The sequence below is a fragment of the Garra rufa genome, chromosome 19 (genome assembly GCF_049309525.1).
Source record: "Garra rufa chromosome 19, GarRuf1.0, whole genome shotgun sequence".
Lineage (NCBI taxonomy): Eukaryota > Metazoa > Chordata > Actinopteri > Cypriniformes > Cyprinidae > Garra > Garra rufa.
Genome location: NC_133379.1, coordinates 39015026 through 39040497, shown reverse-complemented (window position 1 = coordinate 39040497; position 25472 = coordinate 39015026). Strand labels below are relative to the sequence as shown.

At 34.4% G+C, this 25472-nt stretch overlaps 1 protein-coding gene across 1 annotated transcript in view; it reads left to right on the top strand.

Moving 5' to 3' along the window:
• Nucleotides 1-11586: 11586 nt before the first annotated feature.
• Nucleotides 11587-25472, top strand: part of ctif (CBP80/20-dependent translation initiation factor) — a 75508-nt gene continuing 61622 nt past the window's right edge. Inside the window, exon 1 of the mRNA XM_073824060.1 lies at nucleotides 11587-11736. The gene's annotated coding sequence lies outside the window, so the exon portion shown is untranslated. The remainder of the gene's footprint in view (nucleotides 11737-25472) is intronic.

The following is a 25472-nucleotide window of genomic DNA, read 5'->3' as shown; positions in this document are numbered from 1 at the left end:
AACTGAAGGCTGCATTTTTATTTGTGTATTTTCAAGAAAATTGTGAATGGTGTTTGCCTGTGCAAGACTTGCAATTGTAAAGGTAGATGTTTGTGTGGGGTTTCCAGGACGTTGCTAGGAAGTTTCTGAGGTGTTCAAAGTATTTTTTATCATGTTGCCTTTTGGTTTCTAGGGAGTTGCTAGGGTGTTCTGAGTGTTGCTGTGCAGTTGTTAAGGCGTTCTGAGTATTGTTAGCATGTTGCCATGTTGTTTCTAAAGAGTTACTGGGGTGTTCTGGGTGCTTTCCATGGCATTGTCATGTGGTTTCTAAGGTGTTCAGAGTGTTTTTAGCATGTTGCCATGTTTCTAGGGAGTTGCTAGGGTGCTCTGGGTGTTGCTATGCTGTTGCTAATGTGTTCAGAGTATTTTTTATCATGTTGCCATTTGGTTTCTAGGGAGTTGGGTGTTCTGGATGGTTTCCAGGGTGATCATTTTATCACATAACTATGTGGGGAGTTGCTTGGGTATTCTTGGTGTTGCTATGCAGTTGCTAATGTGTTCAGACAATCGTGGTTTCTAGGGAGTTGCCAGGGTGTTCTGTGTGGTTACCAGGGGTGTCTGGGGGTTCCAGGGGGTTACTATGTTAGCATGTTGTTTCTAGAGAGGTGTTCTGACTGTGTTTTATCACATAGCTATGTGGATTCTAGGGAGTTGCTAGGGTATTCAGGGTGTTCTGGGTGTTGCAGTTGCTAAGGCATTCTGAGTATTGTTAGCATGTTGCCATGTTGTTTCTAGAGAGTTACTAGAGTGTTCTCGGTGGTTTCCATGGCGTTGCTATGTGGTTTCTAAAGTGTCAAGTGTATTTTAGCATGTTACAATGTTTCTAGTGAGTTGCTAGGGTGTTCTGGGTGTTGCTATGCAGTTGTTAAGGTGCACAGAGTATTTTTATCTTGCTGACATGTGGTTTTTTTGAAGTTGCTAGGGTGTTCTGGATGGTTTCCAGGGTGTTGTTATGTGGTTTCTATGGTGTTCTGATTGTTTTATAGTTATGTGTTTTTTTTGGGAGTTGCTAGGGTGTTCTGAGTGGTTTCCAGGGTGTTGCTCTGCATTGCTGTTTTATCACATAGCTATGTGGTTTCTAGGGCATTACTATGGTGTTGCTTTGCAGTTGATAAGGTCTTATAAGGTGTTTTTAGCATGTTGCCATGTGGTTTCTAGGCAGTTGTTAGGGTGTTCTGTGTGGTTTTCAGGGCCCTTGGGGTTCCAGGGTGTTACTATGCGGTTTCCAAGGTGTTCTGAGTGTTTTATCACATATTTGGATTCTACAGAGTTGCTATGGTGTTCTGGGTGTTGCTATGTAGTTGCTAAGGTGTTCTGAATATTTTAGTATGTTGCCATGTTATTTCTAGGGAGTTGCTAGGGTGTTCTGAGTGGTTTCCAGGGCGTTCCTATGCAGTTGCTAAGGTGTTCTGAGTGTTTTACCACAGTTATGTGGTTTATAGGGTGTTTTGGATGGTTTCTGGAGTGTTGTTATGCAGTTTCTTTTCAGAGTTCTTTTATCACATAGCTATGTGGATTCTAGGGAGTTGCTAAGGTGTTCTGAGTATTTTTAGCACCTTTTTGTGTGTTTTCTAGGGAGTTACTTGGGTGTTCTGGGTGGCTTCCAGGGTGTTGCCATGCAGTTGCTAAGGTTTTTGTTGTGTTTTTAGAATGTTGCTGTGTGGTTTTTAGGATAGGTGGTTTCCAGGGCATTGCTATGCCATTTCTAAGGTATTCTGAGTGATTGTTACAGTGTTGCTGTTCTGTTTCTGGGTAGTTTTCTTACCGTCTTGTGTTAGGAGTTTCGCCTGTTTTAAGTTTGATCAGCTGTACAAGTCTGGTAACATCATAACAGTGACTGAAATGTGAATTCATTTTTGAGTTTTGATATTTGAGATATGGTCATAAGGTTACTTTAGATTGGCCATTGGATTAGTTTTCTTACACAAACCTGGCAACCCTGGTGACAGTTTATCTGGACATCATTTAGATATACAGACGAGCGAGTGAGTGATGTTGTTGTGAGCAGGTGTGGAGGTGGCTGAACGCAAGGCCTGGTGTTGTTTATGTTTGGGACGGGGCCGTGCAGCAGAAGGAAGGGAGGTGGCCGTCCTGCATAATTCCACGTTTCAGTTTTTAAACGCAGGCCACAGCCTCACAGAAATATCATCACGCCGACTCTCCCTCGCTAATTACTGCCTTGCATACCCTCCGCTGGCTCTGCTCGCTTACTCTGGACAGAGCTGCAGTATTCACAGAGAAAAACAAATGCAAAACAGTCTTTACATCAACCCACTTGTGTTGTGTCTGGAAAGTGGGACCATTTTGGGTGAAATGCGAAAATATGGAATAACGCATGGGTCATTCCTGTTATTTGAACTCTGTAACCCTTCAAAAAACCACTTATGATATAATTTGTGTTTTTCAAGTGTAGTTCGGTAACAAAGCATAACAGACTCTAGGTTTATTGAATATTATTTAGTTATTTAGATAGTGACAAGAAAATAAAAAAGATTTAAATAAAGAGCTAAAGTTGTGTTACATAGGGTTTCTTTCTTTCTATTTCTTGTAAGATTTATTTCAGTTTCTTGCTTTATATGTATTTATATGTAGCTTTGAATTTAGACATTTTATAAATAAGTAACTGTTTATAAATAAATTATTTTAAAATTATTTTATTTCAGCTAATAGTCAAGGATATACAATTCTCATTTCTTTAGTGTAAGTTGAAGTAACTAAAATAACTAGGGGTGGGAGAAAAAATCGATTCTCCGATGCATCGCGATTCTCTCTTCAACGATTCTGAATCGATTCCTAATATTTCAGAATCGATTCTAAGCTTGATTTTTTTCCCCCGCATATGGCACGTGTGCGCGCTAGAGACGCTGCCGGCTTCATTGCACAGCATTTGCACTGTGAGACTCGTGCGCACTGCTTGACATTGTGTGCTTCCACCCGCCGGTTTTACTTAAGTTATGCTTTCATTTCTACCGTCTGGAATGCAGTACTATTGCACTAAGATGCACTGACAGACTTTCGCGTGCGCTTTGTGTTTGTTCATCCTAAAGCTCGATTGCAGATGAGGTTAAATGCACTTGCGTTTTCAAATAGTTTTAAACGAAAATGTACATACAGTCAGTTATGTTTTTAGAGCAGGACAAAACATCTGATATATCGAAATAGATCTGTGCATCAGTGGCGTTCCGTCCATATAAGCTGCTAATGCTCCGCATACCCAGGCTGTCAGAGAGACTGCGTTCACGTGTTAAATAATATAAACATGCTTATAAGTTGATCCCTTATTTGAGATAGAATCTTCCGGGAAAGCAGATTCTCCGCATCTTCCTCGACTCCTCAGAATTGATGCGCATTCTCTGTTTTTCTGTCATGCGCATGACTTTATTCGCGGGGTAAGCGGTCCGCGAAGCGCTCGCCCAAACGGAAAAACGCGCTGTTGCTGCCAGATCCTGATTGCCGAAAATCATATTGTGTTTCATGCACAACTTACTCGACTAAATCAAATGAAAAAAACAACAACAACAAAAAAAAAAAACATCCTAACTGTATATTATCATAATTTCTCAACAATTCAAAATGTGAAAGTCCACTGAAAAAAATAGCCTATATAAAATGTCTATTATTTTTTTAAATAATAATAAACAGGGAAAAGAGGAAATATTAAAATATGATTTCGTCTCTGATTTATTGGTTTCTAAATAATCTAAAGATATAATTATTTTTGGTATTACTGGTGGTTTTAGCACTAAGCATGCCTGGTTAAAAAAAAAAAAAGTCACCGTTCGCCACTGCTGTGCATTAGTTTGTTAAAGCTGCCTGTCTATGATCTCATCAGTAATAATAAAACGGCAGTAATGCTGAGGAAAAAAGAAAAACTATTGTCTGTAAACTTTCAGATACCTAAAGAACACTTATTTTAAATAAGTTATTGTTTTAAAAAGTACCTTGCTTATATAGTTTAAAAAATAAAGTAAAATTGGCACAAAATAAATGTGATATAAAACATATGAAAATGTGCAGTACTATTGAAAACTAAGAATGTGAGCATCATGATATTTAGTTAATAATGAAAACAGTAATTAAATTAAATTGAATCTTGAAACCAGTGAAGATTGACACACCTACTTTTACAGAGATTTCAACTATAAACAAAAAGCATATAAACTGCAATTTTACATGTTTTTAAAATTGTAAAGTTGTATTTGCACAGCAGAAGAATTAATTGGGGAAAAAATGTAGATCAAGAATCGTTTTGGAATCGGATCGTGACTCCCAGAATCGGAATCGGATCGGATCGTGAAGTGCCTGAAGATTCCCACCCCTAAAAATAACTATAAGACATGTAAAAAAAAATAATTGATTCCTTTTTTATTTATATCAAAATATATTTATATTTGATTTAGAAATAAAATATATATAATATAAATTATATTTCATATATAAGTATTATTATTATTATAAATTACAATTTTAAAAACTATAAAGTGAAATTTTTTGAAACGTTAACATGAAAAAAAGAATGTGTGTGTGTGTGTGTGTGTGTGTGTGTGTGTGTGTGTGTGTGTGTGTGTGTGTATAGAAAAAAATATAAAGTTTCTAAAATCAATAATGACAGTGTTGAAAAAAATCCATCAAATTCATTGCTAATACTGGCTTTTATTAGTTAAAGATGTTTTACAAAAGATAAACATAATGGAAAGTGATATTAAACATAATTTAAAACAATATTCCTAAGAACAGTCCTTTTGTTGGCAATATTTTGCTTAATATATAATGCCGAATAATAAATAATGCTGAAAAAAATCCACTAAAACCATTAAATAGTTCCATGAAATTCAACCTTTTGTTCGCTGATAAAACAAGCTGTGATTTTCATCTTTAAAAAACATTCAGTGTAATATTTCATCCAAAATATGAAGTCAGTGGGACTGCCCCAGATCACACATGTACTGGTCGTATTGTGTGGGAATGTGTGTGTGTTTGTGTGTCACAGCTGAGCAGGACACACGCAAAGGTTCATGACAAATAAACAGTCAACAAATTGTGCCGCCCGAGCCCACTGCCCACACACAGGCTGGCACGACGCCTGCGTGACTCACCATCTAATGACAGACTATTACAATAAAGTGTGTTGAATCACCGAAACAAACCCAGTGTTCAGATGGCAGATAGAAAACAGTCGGGCTCCAAGCCACACCAGATCTCAGCTGCACCTCTAAATGATAATAGTGAAAAAGATAATAGTGTCATTTTATGTTTAGAAATCACATATGGAAAATTCAATAGCACCTTAGTAAAAGAAAAACACTATGATACAGTGATGGTGTCACACTCTTAAAAACAAAGGTGCTTTAAAAGGTTCTTGCCAATGATCCCATAGAAGAACCATTTTTGGTCTCTTTCTTACCTTTTAATAATCTGAAGAACTTTCTTTCACCAACAAAGAACCTTTTGTGAAACAGTAAGGTTCTTCAAATGCCATTGTAAAGGTAGATTATTGTGTGTGGTTTCCAAGACGTTGCTATGCAGTTTCAGAGTATTTTTATTCTGTTGCCATTTGGTTTCTAGGAAGTTGCCAGGGTGTTCTGATTGTTTTAGCACATAACTATGTGAGGAGTTGCTAGGGTCTTCTTGGTGTTGCTGTGCAGTTGCTTAGGTGTTCGGAGTGTTCTGTGTGGTTTCCAGGGGCGTTGGGGGGTTCCAATGGGTTACTATGTTAACATTTTGCCATGTTGTTTGTAGAGAGGTGTTCTGAGTCTGAGTGTGGATTCTAGGGAGTTGCTAGGGTGATCTGGGTGTTGCTAAGGCACATTGTTAGCACGTTGCCATGTTGTTTAGAGTTACTGGGGTGTTCTGGGTGGTTTCCATGTCATTGCTATGTGGTTTCTAAGGGTATTTTTAGCATGTTGCCATGTTTTTAGGGAGTTGCTAGGGTGTTCTTGATGTTGCTAAGCAGTTGCTAAGGTGTTCAGATCATGTGATTTCTAGGGAGTCGCCAGGGTGTTCTGTGTGGTTTCCAAGGGCGTTGGGGGTTCCAGGGGGTTATTATGTTAGCATGTTGCTTGTAGAGAATTACTGGGGTGTTCTGGGTGGCTTCCATGGCATTGCTATGTAGTTTCTAAGGTGTTCAGAGTATTTTTAGCATGATGCCATGTTTCTAGGGAGTTGCTATGGTGTTCTGGGTGTTGCTATGCAGTTGCTAAGGTGTTCAGAGTATTTTTATCATGTTGCCATTTGGTTTCTAGGGAGTTGCTAGGGTGTTCTGGATGGTTTCCAGGGCGTTGCTATGCATTGCTGTTTTATCACATAGCTATGTGGTTTCTATGGCATTACCAGGGTGTTGCTTTGCAGTTGATGAGGTCTTATAAGGTGTTTTTATCACATAGCTATGTAGATTCTAGGGAGTTGCTAGGGTGTTCTGGGTGTTGCTATGCAGTTGCTAAGGTGTTCTGAGTATTTTTAGTATGTTGCCATGTTATTTATAGGGAGTTGCTAGAGTGTTCTGGGTGGTTTCCAGGGCGTTGCTATGCAGTTTGAGCATTTTTATTATGTTGCCATTTGGTTTCTAGGGAGTTGCCAGGGTGTTCTGATTGTTTTATCACATAACTATGTGAGGAGTTGCTAGGGTCTTCTTGGTGTTGCTGTGCAGTTGCTTAGGTGTTTGGATAATCATGTGGTTTCTAGGGATTAGCCGGAGTGTTCTGTGTGGTTTCCAGGGGTTCCAATGGTTACTATGTTAACATTTTGCCATTTTGTTTCTAGAGAGGTGTTCTGAGTGTGGATTCTAGGGAGTTGCTAGGGTGTTCTGGGTGTTGCTATGCAGTTACTAAGGCGCATTGTTAGCACGTTGCCATGTTGTTTAGAGTTACTGGGTGGTTTCCATGTCATTGCTATGTGGTTTCTAAGGGTATTTTTAGCATGTTGCCATGTTTTTAGGGAGTTGCTATAGCTATGTGGTTTCTAGGGCATTACCAGGGTGTTGCTTTGCAGTTGATTAGGTCTTATAAGGTGTTTTTATCACATAGCTATGTAGATTCTAGGGAGTTGCTATGCAGTTGCTAAGGTGTTCTGAGTATTTTTAGTATGTTGCCATGTTATTTATAGGGAGTTGCTAGAGTGTTCTGGGTGGTTTCCAGGGCGTTGCTGGTTTTATTGGTTTCATTGTTGTTGTTTTTTTTTTACTAAAATAACACTGGTTTACTGCAATGCTTTTTCTTTTCTTTTTTTACCAGAAGTTTTGGTTGCAATGGCAATTGAAGTGTTTTTATAATTGTCATGCAGCAGATAGTAATCGAATGAAAAGAGGACAACGAGTAATAGTGAGTAACAACCAAACAACAAACTTAAACAAGCAAAAGTGTCTGGATGCTGCTGATATTTGGCATGGCGGAGTCTCTCAGGAGGAAATGGAGATTTGGAGGTGCTCTCACACAGAACGGGGGCCGGCGTGTGTGGAGGCCTGCGCTGGTGACAGGCTGTCCAGGCCGGGGCGAGAGATGGAGTGATAGAGAGGATGGAGGAAGAGTCTGCAGTCTGCAGGAAGATGGATCACACCAGGAAGATTAATTAGTCTCTGACAGCGACAGCTAAAGTGTTATTGCCATCTGGAGAGTGTGGAACTTCAGGAGACTTCTGAGTGTCAGTGTGTGTGTGTGTAAGACTTGAGCTTGGCAGTGCTGTTATTGATGAAAACAGTTCTCGCCAAAATGGCCAAGCGACTGAAAGGTGTCGAAGAAGGACATCACATGCGATGACCTTCACAAACAAAGTGATAATTGTGTGTGTGTGCGTGTGAACATGTGTTTTTGGCATGTAGAGGGAGGCGACTCTTCACTTGTCTTTTTAAATCTTCTCAGAATACATAATAGTCTGACGTGCATGAAAACGAGGCGGCGAGGTACAATGGTTCATACTGTTCAGGGTTGCCAAGTTTGCCTTTTTTCAGCAAAATTGGGATACTTTTAAACTGTTGCGCGGGATGATTTCTCCGCTTGCGCAATATTAATTAAATTATACTTGACTGAAATACTTGTATTGAGATATTTTATAGTATATACCAATGATAAAACAGCAATAGACAGGCCTATTAAGAGAAGGAGTGCCACTGAAAGAGTCTTCAGGTTGTGTTTATGATCACTCCTGTAAGTGATTTTCAGATCTTCAGTAACTGTTAGGTATATCATAATTTGAGTTTTGATATTTTGGAAATTGTTTTTGGCTATTGTTTGATTGCTCTAGTTTAGTTATCCAAACTTGGCAACCCTAGTACTGTTGTTTAATACAGATTGGTCAGCCTATGGAACATCTTTTCTAAAAAGTGGTCAAAAACCTTTGAAAGATGTAAATATTGTAAGTGTATTTCTCACAGCTCCGTTTTCAACAGGTTACTTACTTAAAAATATATTTATTTATTTATACTCTTATTTTATTTTAAAGTAAGTACTTTAACAGCATTTTCAATGTATCAAAACAAATAAAAAATAAATAAAATAAAACAATGACAGTAACAATCTTTTTTAGGTTAGGTTATAATGTACATGTACTTAAAAAAAAGTATTTATTTATACATTTCATTTATTTTATTTTTTAAGTAGGTACTTAAACAGCATTTCCTATGTATCAGTAAAATAAAAAATCTAATCACATAAGGACAGTAACTAACAAAAAACCAAACTGTTTTTAGGTTAGGGATCATTTACAGGTTGCTTATTTTTTTTAAAAAGTATTTATTTATACACTTTATTTCTTTTATTTTTCAGTAAGTACTTTAACAGCATTTCCTATGTACCAAAACAAATAAAAAAGTAAAATAAAACAATGAGAGGAAAAAACAAACAAACTTTTTTTTAGGTTAGGTATAATTTATAGGTACTTAAAAAAATAAAAAAAATAAAATGTATTTATTTATACATTTTATTTTTTTTAAGTAGGTACTTTAAAAGCATTTTAATGTGAAAATTAAATTAAATTAAATTAAATTAAATTAAATTAAATTAGTAACTAACAAACAACCAAGCAGTTTTTAGGTTAGGTATAATTTATAGGATCTTAAAAAATAAAATAAATAAAATGTATTTATTTATACTTTTTTTTAAAGTAGGTACTTTAAAAGCATTTTTAATGTGAATTTTTTTTAAATTAAATTAAATGAGTAACTAACAAACAACTAAACTGTTTTTTAAGGTTGGTTATAATTTATATGTGCTTAAAAAAATAAAATATATTTCTTTATACGTTTAATTTTTTTTAAGTAGGTACTTTAACAGCATTTCCAATGTGTCAGTAAAATAAAATAAAATAAGAACAGTAACTAACAAACAACCAAACTGTTTTTAGGTTAGGTATAATTTATAGGTACCTAAAAAATTAAATAAATAAAATGTATTTATTTATACACATTTTTTATATAATTTTTTTTAAGTAGGTACTTAAGTAGGTACTTTTAATGTGAAAAAATAAATTAAATTAAATTAAATAACTAACAAACAACCAAACTGTTTTTTAGGTTAGGTATAATGTATAGGTACTTAAAAAATAAAATAAATAAAATGTATTCATTTATACATTTTAATTTTTTTAAGTAGGTACTAGTTTAACTATACTACATATACACTGCCAAACTTCACACATAGTTCAATGCAACCTAAAAAATATGTTCAGATATGATTTGTGCTAAGTTCATAATAAGGTTATATCTTCATTATAAATGAAAGATTTTTTTTTCCCCATTTAAATAGCCTAAATGCCAAGTGTTACATTACCATGTTTCTTTTACTGAACGTGCACAAGAGGGCGACAGTGAACAGACAGAGATCCACTGAGAGCTGAATGCGACAGAGGACAGTTTTGGCCACAAGGGGGCGTTGGAAAACAAAGAAAGAGATTAATAACTGTTGGCTACATTGATGTATTTTTGATATAGCATCTAATATGGGCTATTATGGGATTGAATATGCTCTGTGTATAAAAAGTAGCTTAGTTTTCCTCTTAGAAACTAGTGATTTTTTTTGGATAAATAACCTTGAGTTATTGTGGTGTTTTGGGAAATACCCTAGAGTATCATGTAAATACTAATTAAAAAGTGCATTTTAGTTCTATGGTTGAATTGCATGATATTTTTAGCATCATTCACAGGTAATTTATAGATTAGTACATTTTATCATATTAAATAATATTTTTTTAGAATTGAAGTATTGGCATGACCTTTTTTTTAATCATATTCCCAAAGCACAAATCAATAAAATAAAGTAAAATAAAATAAAATACTAAAATGTATTTTATTTATTTTATTCTTTAAGTAAGTACTTTAACAGCATTTCCAATGTATCAATAAAATAAAATAAGTACAGTTACAAACAACCAAACTGTTTTTTGAGGTTAGGTATCATTTACAGGTTACTTACTTTTAAAAAAATATATTGTATTTATATAAAGTGTATTTATTTATAAACTTTATTTATTGTATTTTTAAGTACTTAACAGCATTTCCAATGTATTAATAAAATTAAATTAAATTAAATTATTTTTATTTAGTTATTTAGCAGATGCTTTTATCCAAAACGAATACAAAATATATAAATGACATTTTAGTGCTATGGTATACATCAAACTGCCAAATAAAATATAATTCAAAAAATAAATAAAATACTACTGTATACAAAAAATGCCATGATATTACATTTTAATAATGGAAAAAAAATTATGACATTACAAAAAGTCATAGCATAGTACTTTGATCCAAATGCTGTGTAACTTTTTTCAGTTAGGCTGCCTTTTTTGATAATAAAATAGTAATAATGTAATTTAATACTTAAAATGACAGCAGAAATAATATAGATAGATCAATACTTACATTAAACATTAAATAAATAAAATGTATTTTATTTTATTTTTTAAGTACAGCATTTCCAACTGATTTAGTAAAATAAAATAAGTACAGTAACAAACAAACAAGCTAACTGTTTTTTTTTTTTTAGGTTAGGTATCATTTACAGATTAATAAAATAAAATACAATAAAATAAAATAAAATTTTAAAAAGTAGTCATTTAGCAGACAATTTTACCCAAAGTGAATACAAAATATCCAAAATACATTTTAGTGCTATGGTATACATCAAACTGCCAAATAAAATATAATTTAAAAATAAAATAAATGCACTTTAGTATGACAGTATACCGCAGGTTTTTTTTTGGTAATAAAATAGTAGTTAATGTCATTTAATACTTAAAATGATAGCAGAAATAATATATACAGATAGATAGATTACATTATATTATTTCATACTTTATAGCTATGATTTTTAGATATGATTTTTTTTTTTTTTTTTTACAAAAGAAGCATCAGTACAATAAAAAATGAACTGAAATATATATTAAATTTTTTTTTAACGATATCATAGAACAGAATAACCACTGAGCAAGATATTCCTTAAAAACAGCTATTCTCTTTGAACTCAAATTCCCACAATCCCCGGTTGCCACGTGCGCGTGTCCTGTCAGCAAACCGGACTAAACGTCACATTCCTGCATTCTCATCCCTGCGAGCTTGTGTGTGTGTGCGCGCGCGCGAGAGAGAGAGAGGGACGCAGGCTAATCTCTCCCTCCCGGACACGTCTCTGTCCACGGGAAACACTCATGACTGGGCGGATTTAACCCCGGAGGACACCCGGCGATCCCCGCAGGCCCGATCGCAGATCTCGGGTGAGTATTTGCGTGTGTTTTGGCCGCAGATCCGAAGGTCTCGCCGGTTTGGGGTGTTTACTGTGGCGTATCCAGCGCAGCAGCCTGTAGTAACAACGCGCGACCGGATGGAACGTCTGTGATACATTGTAACACTTCACACGAGCGGCGGTCCGCAACTTCTTGTTATCTTGTTGTTGATAGAATGTATCGGTTTGATCTGGCGGCCGCGGCGGACCTTTGATCACAGACAGATGACAGATGTATGGCGCTCTGATTGAACCTGATGACAGCTCAGATTCGTCTGATCACTGGATATGTGTGTTTTGGTTTTATTGCTGCTGTTTTGAAAGTGTCAAGCCGTAATAGAGAACGCATTGTTATGGTTTTTGGATAATAATCTGTCAGATGCCTTAGTGTGAAGTGATTAACAGATCTGGGATTTGTCGGCGTCTATATAAATATCCTCATAATCGTGGCAGTTCTTGCAGTCTCAGAGCTGTGTTTTCCTGCTGACCGGTTCCCGGTTTCATATCATATCGATCTCCAGTGGTTGCATCAGACGCGGGCAGGGCCACAAACACACACACATGCCTGCTTGCAGTTAACCATCTTCATCAGCAGTGACACACAGCTGGGCTGCATTGACCAATATATGTATAGGCCTTTCTGCTTTTCAACTGATACATTACTGATTATTTCTAAGGATATAGTTCACCCCAGGAATGAAGATTTGCTAAAACGTTCTCACCCCTTATGCCATTCAAGATGGAGATGTGTTTCTTCATTGGATTAGATTTGGAGAAATGTAGCATTCCATAATTTGCTGAGCAATTCACTCTGCAGTGAATGGGTGCCGTCAGAATGAGAGTCCAAACTGCTTATAAAAACATCACAATAATCCACAAGTAATTCACACCACTCCAGTCCATCAATTAATGAATTGGGAAACCAAAAACTATGTGTTTGTAGAAACAAATCCATCATTAAGTTTTTTTTTTTTTTTTTTTTACATTAAACCGTTGCTTCTGTTGCTTTCTCTATCCGTAATAGTGCCTTCAGTTGGGGGTGTGCGGTATTTATATCATCGGCAATGATATTGTAATTGTTGTTTTAATGAGTATGTTATGAAAAGCAAAACAAACACACCTACAAAGCATGCAAACGCATACACTGTGATGATGCCTAATAAGTTAGGTTAAACTAGTGTGCATATGCATAGAGTGCGTTCTTTCACTGCATGATTCAGTCTATTAAAATGCATTTAGAAATGTATCAATATTTTTTTTCTCTCATAAATTATTATGATTAGAATGTGATATTGATGTTATGCAACTGTTCATTAAACAAGAAGTTAAAGGAGTAGTTCACTGTCAGAACAAAAATTTGTTGTCATCCAAGATGTTTTCTGCCTTTAGTCGTTAGTTTTTTTTTTTTTTGAGGAAAACATTTCAGGATTTCTCTCCATATAATGGACTTCTATATGGTGCCCCGAGTTTGAACTTCCAAAATGCAGTTCATATGCAGCTTCAAAGGGCTCTAAATGATCCCAGCCGAGGAAGAAGGGTCTTATCCATTGAAACGATCGGTTATTTTCTAAAAACATTTACAATTTATATACTTTTTATTGTCTGCACAGAGTGCACTCAGAGCTAGACAAAATGAGCATTTGAGGTTGTGATCGTTTAGAGCCATTTGAAGCTTTTTTGACAGTTTAAATTCAGGGGCACCATAGAAGTCCATTATATGGAAACAAAACATAACATTATCTGTAATTTTTTTGTTCTGAAAGTAAACTACTCCTTTAATAATAAGAGACTTGCGTTTTAGACAGCATATTTCCTGTTTTTGCTCTATTTCGCCAACAAAAATCATTCCAAACACAGCCACAGCACTGTTTTGGTCTCTGAGCAACATGATGGTGTTTCGTTCCTGAATGAATCAACTGTTTAATGATTCGGTTCAATCACAATGACTGACTTACGGTTTCTTTTCATTTTCAAATAATTTCAAAAATATTTAAATTAAAATATAAAAACTATATGTATTTGTAACTGCAGGTCAAAGCATTCAATGTCCCTATGAGCTGCATTAAACAGTGTGTAAATACATTTAAATGCCTCTTCAGATGCAGGTTTTAGGTTTCCTCTGCATTCCAAAGAAGAATTATATTGATATTGGATTAATTTGCTTGGTAACAGCCCAAATGTATTATTATTCTAACTGAGTGCTTAAATGTAAGAATTTGACTCAAAAGATGATGCATACTTTTAGAAAAAAAGGCTTTATAAAGGTAAAATCTATTTTAACTGATTGGAAAAGATTAATTTCTAGCACTGCTGTGAACTGACCACACAGAATATGAAGAATATCAAAAAATTCAGGAATCAGCTGTCCTAATTACTGTTGTCGAAAAAAAATTAAAGAATATATCAAGAGATCTTATTATTTTGTTAGTATCCCCACTCCTAACTTCAGTAGTGAAAAGGTTTGTCTCATCTGAATCAGAAGAGGAATATGCACAGATAAATTATTGTTTACAAGCCAAATCAAATCAGCTCTGGATTTTTATGGGAGAGACAATAGGAGATGGACTTGGAGGAAGTGTTATTATAGATTGTGGACTCAGAAGCATCAGTTTAAAGCTAAACATTAAAGTCCTAATGATGAATTAGTTTCTTAGAAACGCAGCTTTTGTTTTCACAAGATGTTAATTGATGAACTGGAGTGGTGTGAAATGGATTACTTGTATATATTATTGTGATTTTTTTTTTAACAGTTGTTTGTGCTCTCATTCTAACGGCACCCATTCACTGCAGAGGATCCATAAGTGAGTCCTGTAAGGGAATATATTTTTGGACTGTTCCTTTAAGTGTCTGATTATATTAATTTACTCTCTGACCTTTAGCTGACTGGTAATTTATGAGCTTCTGGATTCACATTTGTCTGATTCAGCATGTAAGGTGGTAGTCATCAGAGTGTCTGGTCTGTTTCCTATTACGAGCATTGTCTCGTTTGGATGTCAAATAGGCTATATTTAGCATAAATTCACTGAATACATACTTTATATAAACATATCCACCTCTTACTGGGGAGTGCATTATTTAGCTGTGACTGTGCAATGTGTGCATGCCATTGTCATCAGAATAATTATTCTCTTCTAGATCAGGGTCAGACACATCCGCTGTGTCATATGCATTGTTGCATAATTATGACCTGATTAAATGCAACAGATCTGCATACATGCATAATGCACAAAGATATATTTTGAGTGTAATGCCCGGTTCATTAATGAAAACCACTTAAATGTTTTTACATGTGCTATTTACTGAATTTTTGTATGTTAACAGATGTGTTTTTGTGGTTGCATAACTGTAGCACTGATTAAATCTAGCTACTGGTACAAGGTATGTTTCCATACAAAAATAATTTAAAGAACACGCTAGAGGAAGAAAAAGTATGACAACTAGCACTAATAGCTATGTTTATATAGATCTGCAGTCATAGATTTATGCATGCTTTAGTGATGTAACTGCAGTCTTAAATATATAGGGGAAAGCATTTGAAGGAATTTGAGCTGTCTCACAAATCACTGTAAAATTTCCCAGGATATATGGAGTTATGTGTGGATACAGAGAGAGAGAGAGAGAGATATGTCTACACAGGCAGGTGTCAGTCTTGGAGCATCATATACAGCTGCTGAGGTCAAAAATGTTAACTATTTTACCAAAATAAGTGGGATCATACAAAATGCATGTTATTGTTTATTTAGTACTGACCTGAATAAGATATTTCAGATAAAAGATGTTTACATATAGTCCACAAGAGAAAATAATAGTTGAATTTATAAAAATGACCCTGTTCAAAAGTTTACATCCCCTTGATTCTTAATACTGTGTTGTTATCTGAATGATCCACAGCTGTGCTTTTTGTTTAGTGATAGTTGTTCATGAGTCCCTTGTTTGTCCTGAACAGTTAAACTGCCTGCTGCTCTTCAGAAAAATCCATCAGGTCCCACAAATTCATTGATTTTTCAGCATTTTTGTGTATTTGAACCCTTTCCATCAATGACTATGATTTTTGAGATCCATCTTTTCACACTGAGGACACCTGAGGGACTGAATGCAACTATTACAGAAGGTTCAAATGCTCACTGATGCTTCAGAAGGGAAAAACATGCATTAAGAGCCAGGAGTGAAAACTTTTGAACAGAATGAATGTGTACATTTCTTATTTTGCCTAAATAACTTTCTTTTTTCATTTAGTACTGCCCTTTAGAAGCTACGGAAGATGCATGTTTCCCAGAAGACAAAATAAGTACAATTTGCCCTGATCTTCAAATTCAAAATGTTTACCCCCCTAATGCATGTTTTTTTTTCTTCTTCTGGAGCATCAGTGAGTGTCTGAACCTTCTGTAATAGTTGCATATGAGTCCCTCAGTTGTCCTCAGTGTGAAAAGATGGTTCTCAAAATCATACAGTCATTGTTGGAAAGGGTTCAAATACACAAAAATGGAAAACCAAAGAATTTGTGGGACCTGAAGGATTTTTAAAAATGAGTTAAACAGCAGGTAGTTTAACTGTTCAGGACAAACAACTGTTCAGGACGAACAACTATCACTAAACAAAAAAACACAGCTGTGGATCATTCAGGTAACAACACAGTATTAAGAATCAATGAAAAAATGAACAGGGTCATTTTTATAAATTCAGCTATTATTTTCTCTTGTGGACTATATGTAAACGACTTTTATGTGAAATATCTTATTCAGGTCAGTACTAAATAAACAATAACATGCATTTTGTATGATCCCTCTTATTTTGCTAAAATAATTAACATTTTGCAGATTTTGAAAGGGGAATGTAAACTTTTGACCTCAACTGTTGTTACCAGAGGAGTTTCACTCTTTATTAAAACTGTTAAACATGTCCTTTGACTATATACACCTATCTGTAATGCTTCAGTCTGACTCAATCGATCTCAGAGCAGTGGATTCAGTGTGATTAAATGAGAAAGATAATTTTGTGTGTGTGTTGGTGGTTTGGTAAGAATTGTGTGTATGTTTGCACATGATGGCTGTATTATCAGATCTGCTGAGGGAACTTTAAAAGCTTTATACAAACAAGCAATTAACTTGTGAGAGTGAATTAATTTGTCTCACAGTCTCGCAGAAAGATTCAAGATTTTTATTTGTCACATACACAGTTATATGTGCCCCTGGACTACAAACCAGTCTTAAATAGCATGGGTATATTTGTAGCAATAGTCAAAAATACATTGATTTTTCTTTTATGCCAAAAATCATTAGGATATTAAGTAGAGATCACATTACATGAAGATATTTTGTACATTTCCTACCATAAATATATAAAAGTGTAATTTTTGATTAGTGATATGCATTGATAAGAACTTCATTTGGGCAACTTTAAAGGCAATTTTCTCAGTATTTAGATTTTTTTGCACACTCAGATTTTCAAATAGTTGCATCTCGGCGAAATGTTGTCCTACCATACACCAATGGAAAGCTTATTTATTCAGCTTTCAGGTGATGTATCAGGTGTTTCAGATGAAATCTCAATTTCAAAAAATGTACCCGTATGACATATATGTATATCTTGTGGCAATTTGAGGTCAAGTTTAGTTTTGATTGTCAGGCAGATTAGGGCTGTTTGACTGGCTTGTGTTTCATATCTCAACATGCTCTGAAATGTAAATATGTTCCCTGGAATTTTATCATATTACTTTCGAAGTAATATGTATTTATATTTAAAAAAAAAAATATTCAAACATCCACCAACACACTGACAGCTTTATGTTTTTCAGTATTTGCGTTTGCAACCGACTGTAAAAGTGTTTGACTAATAATGATAACATTAAATTGTGATAAAGAAATGCTATATATGAACACTAACATCATAATGCACATGTAATTTCATCTATTCCTAAATAAAATTTATTCCTTGACAAGAGAGGCTTTGTTTGTCTCATATAACAGTGCTGATTGGGCTGTTTTGGCCACCCACCATTGTTTAACCAATCCCTGCTGCCCTCATCATGAACTAACGTTCTGATTGGCTCAGTCTGAGGCTGTCTGTGCTTCTCATTGGTCGCTTGTGGTACAGTTTGAGTTGGAGTGTGTGGAATGCATTCACTTCCTGCTTCTTCAGCCAATCAGAGCTGCCGAATCTCATGACATTCCATTGGGATTCAGACCACATCATGAGTGAGTGAGAGAGGTAGAGACATCAGTGTGTGTGTGTGCTGTCTCTCCCTTTCCAGCTGTAATTGAGTTTTGTGGGCCTTTAGTTAAAAGACTGGTTGTTTCATATCTTGCACATTCAGCATATTCTCATATTACTCTGCTTGTTACAGAAGGACCATTTAAACACCAGTTTTATATTCACATTATCCTGCCTGTATATTTTAGTATTTATTATTGATTTTAAATGCAAATTAGCACTTGCATTTGTAGTGTCCATGTTTTTGAGTCCTGGATAATAGTGTGCTGTGTGCTGCTGACCGCTGTAACCTTGAGAGTAGAAACGAAAACATTTGAAGTTGCATTGTTGTGGATGACGTCGGTCATTGTAGGTTATACAGAGAGAGAGCATGGCACTATCTGTTTTAAATAGCTTTTGTTCAGAGCTCCATTGGCGGTTACATGTCAACTGATTGTAGATGTTGTTTGGTGAGCTCTGTTTGGTTGTACTTTGAATGTTTAGAGAATAAATTAGTTTAGCCGATGGTTGAACTCCTGTCCGGTGTATATTATCTGAACATCTGTTTGGTTGTAGTTTCACTTGATTAGACAAGGATGAGATGAGTTCAGCAGAAGTTGAACACTTATGTTGGTACTGTGATAGACTGATTATATCAGCTGGGCTGAACAAGACACAACAGCCAGTAGGGCTGCTCGATTTTGGCAAAAATCATAATCACGATTATTTTGGTATAGGAAGATCTACATCCATATTTGAGATTCAATAATGCATCAGGATCCTTATCTGGATGTAATCATAGATATTCAACCAGATCTGCTCTGTGTATAAATCATAATTAGTTAACACCGTTCAGTCATTAAGCTGATGTTAATTTCTTTGTGGGTTGTTTTGAGTTAAGCAGTGATCACATGTTGAAGAATAAGACTGTACACTGATTAAATCTTGTAGTTTGAGAGAAAGTTTGGTATTGTTCTAGTTGAGGTTCTGCTTCAGGACAGAACAATTGATGTATTGTTTCTTTTGTTCTGGTGCTGCTGGGCTTTAGTTTTACACCACCGTCATTGTCAGAACTAAAGCCCTTTACTAGAGTTTCCTAAACCTCTGGTCCTTAGTGATGCTTTGATTTTGAAGATCTAAGGCTTCACAAATCAGGCTTTATTTTTATAAAGCATTTCAGTGCTGTATGGTTTGGGGGGAAAATAATCAAATGATGAATTAAAATGCAATTTGCTTTGCTTGTTTGTAGGGCTGCACAATTTGGTCATTATTTATTAATTTTCCTGACTTGTCAATAAAAAATGTGTTTGATCTGCCCATTTTTTTTTTTATATCATGAGACAACGATTTTTATGTGGACAAACTTTTAAGGACCCAGAACAACCTTTGCAAAAATTTTTGTTTAATCACAAGTGCATTTAACAAATCTTCTTCTTTAGAACTGTATGCAATTTTTGCATTTATTATTATATTATATTATATTAATGTATTAGTATATCGTTGAATGTTTAATCTGTGTTTGCCATGTACAGCTGATATGGCAATATATTGAAATACAAAATAAAATGTCTAATATGTTTAATAAAAATAAAAAGTATTAAAGGGAAAGTTCACCCAAAAATGAAATTTGTTTATTTGCTTACCCCCAGAGCATCTAAGATGTAGGTGACTTTGTTTCTTCAGTAGAAATCATAGATTTTTTAACTCAAACCGCTGCAGTCTGTCAGTCATATAATGGCAGTCAATGGGCACCAAATCTTTAAGAGTAAAAAACACATACACAGACAAAACCAAATTAAACCCTGTGGCTTGTGATGATACATTGAGGTCCTAAGACACAAAACAGTTGGTCTTTGCAAAAGCAGTATTTATATCATTCATCTCCATCCTTTGTCAGGAGATCTTGAGCACACACTCCGACTCAAACCTGCAACACAAGCAGTTTAACACATCTGTTAGCTGCATAGATTCCACTAAGATTTCTAATTCAACTCTTTGAAGTCTCTTCTGCTAACCAAGGGTGCATTTATTTGTTTAAATATATAGTAAAAACTGTAATATTGTGAGATATTATTACAATTTAAAATACAGGTTTTCTATGTGAATGTGTTGTAAAATGTGTAATTTCTTTCTGTGATCAAAGCTGAATTTTTATCATCATTGCTCCAGTCTTCAGTATCAGACGATCCTTCAGAAATCATTCTAATATGCTGATTTGCTGCTTAGGAAACTTTTCTGATTATTATCAATGTTGAAAACAGTTGTGCCGCCCGATATTTTTGTGGAAACCGTGATAAAAAATTTTTTTCAGGATTGTTTGATGAATATAAAGTTCAAAAAAGCAGCATTAATTTAAAATAGATTTTTTGGTAAAATTATCACGTAAAACATCCTTAAAGGTGCCATAGAATGCATTGAGAAAATATTTTTAAATTGTTCTCTGATATCTACATAGAAGGTATATGGCATAAAAAATCTCCAGAAATGGTTTTACAGGTCCATTTACAACCTAGGATTTGTCCCTAGAATGAAATGCTCTTTTTTTGCCTTATTTGGAAGCTTCATGCATAATAATGAGCTCTGCTCAGATCCCAGGACTGTTGCGTAACAGTTGGTGTTATGTTGGAATTGACCTATTTTTCAGTGGTCTTTTGCAAACACTAGATTTATATAAGAAGGAGGAAACGATGGTGTGTAAACTGTTATTATTTAACTATGCCAAGGTAAATTCAGTTTTCCATTCTATGGCACCTTTAATGAATAAAAATAAGAATTTCTTTAAAAAAACAAAAACAAATACTGACCCCAAACTTTTGAACAGTAGTTTTATCTTTGCTAAAATAGTTTTAATAGTTTTAAGTATTGTCTATGAGTTTATTGTAGCATTCAAGTTATTCATTATAACCAGTGTTGTTTTCGTCAACGATGGCGATGACGAAATCATTTCGTTGACGCCACTTTTTTTCATGACGATAACGAGACGATGACGAGATAAAAATGGCTCGTTGATGACTAAAACATGACGAGACGTGTGTGAGTTTTCATTGACGAGACGAGAATAGACGAAAATGTTAGTGGGTGGTCCGTCAGACGTTTAAAATGCATGACATTTCTGCTTATTGTGCATGCCAATCAAAACCTAAAAACGTATCTGCCGCTATGGCAAGCCGTTTTAGCATTAAATACTCTTTGCTATACTAGTATGGCAAGCCGTTTTAGCATTCCATCCTTGTTTGTCTTTTATGTTTTAAAACATTCCTTCATTATTGTAATTATTGGTGAAAATAGTCGATCCGGAAGCTCACATTGTGTTGAACTATGGATCTGCTATTTTCAGAACTTATAAGTGACACTACCCAACAGCAAAATACTTACTGACCTACATTAATTTGTTAAAAGACTACTTTTTCCCCTTTTTTTGACGAAAACTAGACTAAAACCTTTTTGACTTTTCGTCGACTAAAATTGGACTAAAACTATCACATATAGAAGTGACTAAAATTTGACTAAAACTAATAAGCATTTTAGTCCAAAAGACTAAGACTAAGACTAAATCTAAGATAGTTGTCAAAAACAACACTGATAATAACTGTTGGTTCGTTCCGTGTCAAATTAACCAGATTTAAGAAATTTCCCTGGCTTTTTGATTTTGCAAATATTTTTTTCTGAAGAAGGATAAACAAGCATAGTGATTAAAGCCAAAATATTAAATGTCATGGATGTGTATTTAGTATTAACCGGCTATTTTGTAGAGGGGGGTCAAAATGGCAATTTTCACCTTAGATTCGGAGCCAAATTAAAGAGGGTTAAAAATGACTTCAGAAAGGTTGCAGCATCATAATGTTATTTTTACACAGAGATTAGTCAAATCTGTTGACTTTAGCAATCTTTGTTGCATTATATGCCAGTGGTGACATTGAAGAAAAAAGTAATTCTTCCCTATATTTCAAAGTTTGCATGCCAATAAGTATTAAATATATCTTAATGCCCTTTTAGATTTTGGGTCTGAACAAACTTTCCTTTTGGCATCTTCATTTTAAAGGCCCTGTTTTGTTCGGTTCCAGAGATACTGGAATTTCAATACGGCTCCAGGAGTACATCGTTAAATTGTACCACATTTTCAGTGGTCAAAAACAAAATGTTGGTCACTTTGCATAAATACGATACTACTTTTCTTTTTAAGAGGAAGAACAAGTAATGTTGAAACCAGAAATGTGTCTTATTTCCTTCTGTTTAAACAATTGCATAGAACATGAGTGCCATAAACATCACTTTCCCAAAGTATGCATGCCTATAACTCAAGAATTATTAAATATATTGCAAAATGATTTTAAATGCTAGTTCTTAATATCCTTTGCTTGTGGAATCTGTATTTCCAAGGCCCTACATTGTTCAGGCCCAAAGATATGGGATGGGATCTTAATAGAAATCCATGTCCAAATTGTCGGACCTCTGGTTGAGTTAACACGGAATGTCCCATGTGGCTAATATCTGAATGCTGTTTTGTCTTTCTGTTAAAATAGTCAGCTCAGATCTAGACAAACTGTCTGTGAGCTCTTTGTTCGAACAGCTGTTGTGAGCGAGTGTAACACACGTGGAGGATTTTACACACTCTACTGCACCAGACAACAAAGACCAGACGCACACAGCATCTCTATCAGCGCACAGTGTCTCTTGCTGCTGTTCTGTCACCCTTCTCTTATTTTGTTTCCACATTCGCACATCAAGTTGTTCCAGGTTCAACATATGCTTCTATTTATCGCTCAATCCACCCAATCGCTTCATTCACTTCCAGTGTTTTGGTCAATTTAATGTGCTTTACTGCCATGACTTTACATTTTTAATGCGGAAGCAGTGGGAGATAAATGTATGCAGTAGTATTAACAAAGAAGAACCAAAGGCTATAGGGTCATTCCGTGTCAACTCAACCAGAGTTCCCCGGCTCAAATTTTTGATTTAGCTCATATTTATTCTGGAGAAATATAGATTATGGATAGTGATGAAATCCGAAATATTAAATGTCATGGATGAATATTTACTGAGTAATCCACTATTTTGTAGAGGGAGGTCAAAATGCCGATCTTCACCTTAGATTCAGAGTCAAGTTACAGGGGGGTAAAAATGATTTTAGAAAGACGGCAGCATTATTATCTTATTTTTACTCTGAAATTAGTAGTTCTATTAGTGAATCTGTTGATTTTAGCAATCTTTGTTGCATTATGTGCCAATAGTGACCATTCAAAAATGGGAAAACAGCACTTTTCAAGTCTTTCTCCAAAGTTTGCATGCCTGTAACTCAAGAAGTATTAAAGATATTTTTACACCCTATTGGATATTGGCTCTTAACTAACTTTCCTTTTGACATCTTTATTTTTAATGCCCTATGAGATTCAGTTTCAGAGATATTGGGATATCAATATGGCTTCAGGAGTAAATTGTTAAAATATACACATTTTCAGTGGTCAAAAACAAAATGTGGGTCAGTTTGTAAAAGTATGATAATTTATTTTCTTTTAAAGAGGAACGTCTGAAGAACAAAAAATGTTCTATGTCTGAGTGCCATAAATATTATTTTTCCACGGTTGTTATACCAAACATTTTTTGCAAACTGTGATACTTTTTTCAGGATTCCATAATCCAAAAAGTTAAAAAGAACAGCATTTATTCAAGATGTAAATTCTAACAATATAAGTCATTGCTATCAGTTTTGATCAATTTAACACATCCTTGCTGAATAAAAATATTAATTTCTTTCAAAAAAAATAAAAAATAAATATTTACTGACCCCAAACTTTTGAACAGTGGTGTATATTGTTAGAAAAAAATTCTATTTTAAATAAATGCTGTTCTTTTTAACTTTTTAATCATCAAAGAATCCTGAGTATCACAGGTTCCAAAAAAAAATAAAAAAAATAAGCAAGTTTCCAGCACTGATAATGAATCAGCATATTATAATAGAATAGAAGTATTATTTCACAATATTTTTTTCTGCATTTCAAATAAATGCAGCCTTAATAAGCATTAGAAATGTACTTAAAATACATTAAAAATCGTACTGATCCCAAACTTTTGACCGCCAGTGTATATTAACATTGTTTATAAACAGAAATGTTTCTTGAGCAGCAAATCAGCATATTAGAATGATTTCTGAAGGATCTGTGACACTGAAGACTGGAGTAATGATGCTGAAAATACAGCCTTGATCACAGAAATAAATTACATTTTACAATATATTCAATTCAAAATCAGCTATTTAATATTGTAAAAATATTTCCCAACATTACTGTTGCATAAATGCATAATATTCTAATTCAATCATAGGTAGAAATAAAAAAATAATAAAATCTTTGTTTCTCCTTTCTTTTCTGATTTCTTCACATCTTCTTCGCTATCAGATTCAAGCTTTCTGTCACTCTTTCTGATGGTCTTTGTGAGCATCAGACGGCTCTGCTGTGAGATGAGCAGACACCATCCATCAGACAGACAGGGATTTTACTGCAGTGCTGGAAGAAGGAACTATTTTGGTGCGAAATTAGACACACGTTAAACAGCTGAACACACACACACACACACACACACACACACACACACACACACACGTTACATGTTGTGTTTCTTTCTGTTCCTTTTTCTGTTAGTGTAGCTGTGCTGTGTCATTGTTTGTGGTTCATCTGCTGCTCTGGAACAACATGACTTTTTGTTATTGTTATAGTTTTAGATATGCTATTTTTAATCTCTATTCACACTGGCAGCAACTTGAAAGCTGAATATTACTAGTTGCTATAGTGGTTGATCACTAGTGAGTGTTCTTGGTTGCACTAGTAATGTTTAGAAATGTGTAAAAAGCATACAAATTAGCATCCTAGTCATGTTTTATTTATTTTTTTAAATTATTTTTTAAATATTTTTTTTAAATGTTTTTTAAATTATAAACAATTTAAACATTTATTGTAAATTGTAATTTATTCCTGTGAGTCAAAGCTCAATTTTCAGCATCATTACTCCAGTCTTTAATGTCACACGATTCTTCAGAAATCATTCTAATATGTGACCCTGTACAACAAAACCAGTCATAAGGGTTAAGTTAATTTTTTATTTTTTAAACCTCAAACTGTCAGAATAATCAAATTTCACCATAAAAATGGGGTTGCTACAATTTTTACTAATATTACTGATTTTATATAATGAACATAAATCTACATCTGATTCTGCATCCTAGCTACTATGAAATGTGTATTTTTTTTTAAGGCAATTTTTTTTATATATTATTATAATAATATTATGAGGTAACGCAAACCTGTTTCTTGATTTGAAATATTACTCATTAGAAGAACATGTAGAACTAAGAAATTATTGTTTTCTTATTATTTTTAATCTATTTTCTTAAGGAAAAAAATGACTGGAAAAGTGTAAAGAATTCAAAAACAAAGTCTTTGTCATGTTCTGACCATAAAGAATGGTTTAAAACCACAAATGACAATAAAAAAAAAACTTTCACATTAGAGCAAAAATCTGCCTTTAAACTTGAAAGAAATAAAA